The sequence below is a fragment of the Furipterus horrens genome, unplaced genomic scaffold, assembly GCF_987537825.1.
Source record: "Furipterus horrens unplaced genomic scaffold, mFurHor1.1.pri manual_scaffold_3, whole genome shotgun sequence".
In the NCBI taxonomy this organism is placed as follows: domain Eukaryota; kingdom Metazoa; phylum Chordata; class Mammalia; order Chiroptera; family Furipteridae; genus Furipterus; species Furipterus horrens.
Window position 1 is genome coordinate 4,904,797 of NW_028327173.1, and position 3,881 is coordinate 4,908,677.

A 3,881-nucleotide genomic window follows, 5' to 3' on the forward strand; every position below is an offset into this window, starting at 1 on the left:
TTCTCCCACTCTTGGACTTTTCACTTGGTATGGTGTGTTTTGATGAAGTAAAGTTTCTAATTTTAATGTAGCTTGAGTAATCTTTTTCTCTATATCTTATTTAAGATATCCTTGCCTATCTCCCTACTTATTTATTTTTATAATACTTTATTTATTTACTTTTAGAGAGAGGGTAAGGGAGGGAGACAGAAAGGGAGAGACACATTGATGTGAGAGAAACACGGATCAGCTGCCTTTCGCACACCTCCCACCAGGGACCTGGCCTGCACCCCAGGCATGCGCCCGACCAGGAATTGGACCGGCGACCTCTCGGTTTGCAGGCCTGCGCTCAATCCACTGAGCCACACCCGCCAGCGCTCTTCCTATTTGTTGATGTCTGGTATTTCTCTCAATAATTTTTTATTAGAATTATCTGAGGGTATTTGATGTTTTTTGATGCCACTGTAAGTGATATAATCTTTTAAAAATAGACTTTTATTTTAGAATAGTTTCAGAGTTACATAAAAGTTACCAAGATAGTGCAGAGAGTTCCTGTAGCGGTATTATTTTTAAAATTAAAAAGTTTGCATTTCACTGTATAACTATCTGTTGCTGTTATATAAATATATCATGGCATTTTGTATATTGTCTTTATATCCATCAACTCTGTATACTTGTTAGTTGTAATAACTTATCTATTGATCTTTTGGGATTTTCTATGTACCCAATTATGTCATTTGTGAACAAGACAGTTTTATCCTTCCTTTCTAATCCCTAAAAATGTCCCCCTTTATTGCACTGGCTTGAACCTCCAGGAAAATGTTAATATAAGTCATGGTGTAACACAGTGGGAGAGGCGTCCCCAAAGTTTCCACAGCTCACGGTTTTGGGGACTGAAAAAGGAAATAATACAGAAATCTATGGCAAGCTGATACCTAGGTAATAGCTGTGGTGCCCCCAGGTAAAAGGGCAGATGACAGGCTTACGATACTTTTCATAACAATAATGCATGTTGCTCTGAGTCAGCATTTGAAATTAGGGAGAGGATGATGGAGAGAAGCCACGATGGGAGTTGGCTTGGGGTGTGAGGGGGAAGCCACGTGGTTGGGAGAGAGTCCGCCATGACGTCTGGGGTAAAAAAGAGGAGACCCGCGGGGAAACCTGCCTGGAGAACCCGACGGCAGGGCTGAGAGGCTGGAACTGCGGGGACCTGCCTGACCAGGCAGGGATCAGTGGGAGGGGCCTGGGGTGCTGACCTGGGACCGGGAACCCCGAGTGCAGACGTCCACTTTCCTGAAAGACGGTACCGCTGACGGCGACGGGCGTGTTCTGAAACTGGCCCGGTCTGGCAGGGCAGGTGGAGCTAACGGTAGGAACCTGCTGCAGAACTTTTAAATAACCTCTTTCCTCTCCCACCGAACTTTTGTATTGGGAGTCACGCTTCTTGGCGGCGGGCAATCGGACCCCACACCTGTTCCGGAGCAGCACAGGCTGGGGTTCTGTGACAGCGGTAGCAAGCGTCCTAACCTCTTCCCCAACCTCAGGGGGAAAACTGCCAATATTGCACCCTTAAGTATGATGTTTGCTATAGAATTTTTGGGTAGATATTCTTTATCAGATCAAAATTTTCTGCTGTTGCCCTGGCCAGTGTGGCTCTGTTGGTTAGAGCATCGTCCCATAACTGAAAGTCTGCGGGTTCGATTCCTGGTCAGGGCACATGCAGGTCTGGTCCTTGTTGAGGTGCCTACGAGAGGCAACCAACTGGTGTCACTCTCCTTCCCCTCCCCATTCTCTAAAATCAGTGGGCATGTCCTCAGGCGAGGATTAAAAATTTTCTTCTGCTCTTTTCTGTAGACGACTAAGAATTTTCTTTAAAAATTATAATTGGATTTAGATTTTCTCTTTTGGGTGGTGACTTTTATCAATTGAGTTTTCTGCCTACATTAAAACACCTTCAGTATCTTTTTATCCTTTATTTTTGTTTCATTAATCTTCAAATGTTAAACCAACCTTGCATTCCTGGGTCAAACCCAACCTCTGCTGACATTTTATCCTGTTGATAGATCCCTGCTTTGAAGCTTCTGATGCTTTCAAAGAAATTTTCAAAAAAAATAAAAATAAAGAATTTGTCCGGTATTTCTGGTTTTCTCAGCGGAAGGTCGGGTGTAAAATAAGCGAGGCTGCCTTTGCTGAAGTGAGAAAACCACCCGCAGTTTAAATTCTGGTGTGTTCGTTGTGTCTTCCTTCCCACTTTAGAGCAATGCTGCAGAGGTGTGTGCAGCCGCAAAGCTCAGGGCTCCATGTTTCTGCTGCGGAGGCTCCCCCTGCACGCCAGGCCGTGACCCAAGCAGACGTCTGTCGCCAGCAATGTCCATTCCTGGCGTGTAGGTCCCTCCCACTCTAGGCAGATTGACCATGCTGGGCCTTCGACCCCCTTTCCCCAGTGCTACTGCTGTTCCAGTCCAACCAGCGGACTCTGGTTCTACCATTGGGGCCATTAAGTGCTCAGAGAAGTGGGTGTTTCCTCTTGAAGGGTGTAAGCTGGCTTCTGTCTTGAAAGAGCTGCGCTTGATGCCAGTCTTTGCAGATGACATTCATCACAGTCTCCACCACACAGACGGATAATCACTGGACCTGGTTCTGGAGAATAATGCAGACAGGACATCCAAGTAGAATCTGCAGATGTTCTGTGATTACTTCTGGCATTGCATTTTTCATCATTCGTGAGCTGACGGCCATTTATGAAAGATACTGGGAGTCAGAGAAAACCTCCGCGACCCAGCTAGAAGAATCATCAGGGTGTTTCATTAACAAGGATCAACCTGATGCCTCGGTAATGGAGAAAACTGCCAGACACCACCTCAGTATGATCTTATATTAAACCTGGACGTCTTTGGGTCTTTGGGTCTCTTGAGCATTTTTAAATAGACATAAATCCTGGCTTTCAAAATTAAAAAAAACAGCTCAGAGAAGTGCCTGGCGTTTGTGTATTCTACAGAGAGAGAGGAGAGAGAGAGGCATATTGATTTGTTGTTCCACTTATTGAAGCGTTGGTTAATTCTTGCATGCACCCTGACTTGGGGCTGCACCCACAACCTTGGCGTATCAGGACAATGCTCCAACCAACTGAGCCGCCTGGCCAGGGCTCCTGGTGTGTTTCTGGACGTAGCTCATTTGTTACTCTGCTTTTTTTTTTAATCTAAATCCATTAATCTAAAGCCAATTGCCAGCAACTCACAGTTTAATTTGCTTTGGTGGTTCTCTATGTTCTTGTGATAGGCTGGATAAATCACCCACCCGGCCCATCCCAAAGACCACATCCTAATCTCCGGAGCCTGTGAATGTCACAGAAGTGACTCTGGGAGGTGATTAAAGGATCTTGAGATGGACAGATTATTCTGGATTATCTGGGTGGGCCCCAAATGTACTCACAACGCTCCTTACCAGAGGCAAGAAGGCCAATGGATGAAGCAGCAGGTGTGGTGATGACGAGCAAGAGACTGCAGATTCGAGAAAGAGGCTGAGAGTCAAGGGTGTAGGGGCTGCAGGAGCTGAAATGCACAAGGGGACAGATGTTCCCTGAGAGCCTCCAGAGGAAACCAGCTCTGCTCACACCTGGACTGCAGCCCAGTGAGACTGAGTTTGGATTTCTGATTTCCAGGTCTGTAAGAAAATAGATTTTTGTTGTGTTAAGCATTCTGTTTGTGGCAATTTATTCCAGCGGTGACAGGAAATTAATACAGTTCTGTGCTTGCATCACCAGGGAAGAGGTGAGACTCAACACAGATTTGGAATTGCCTATTGACCAAGTAAGGGTGGAGCTGAAAGATACAGAACCTGCCCTACAAAAGTAAACCGGGGGCGGAGTCCGTAAGAGGGATATAAGCAAGGCTCTGGTCCAC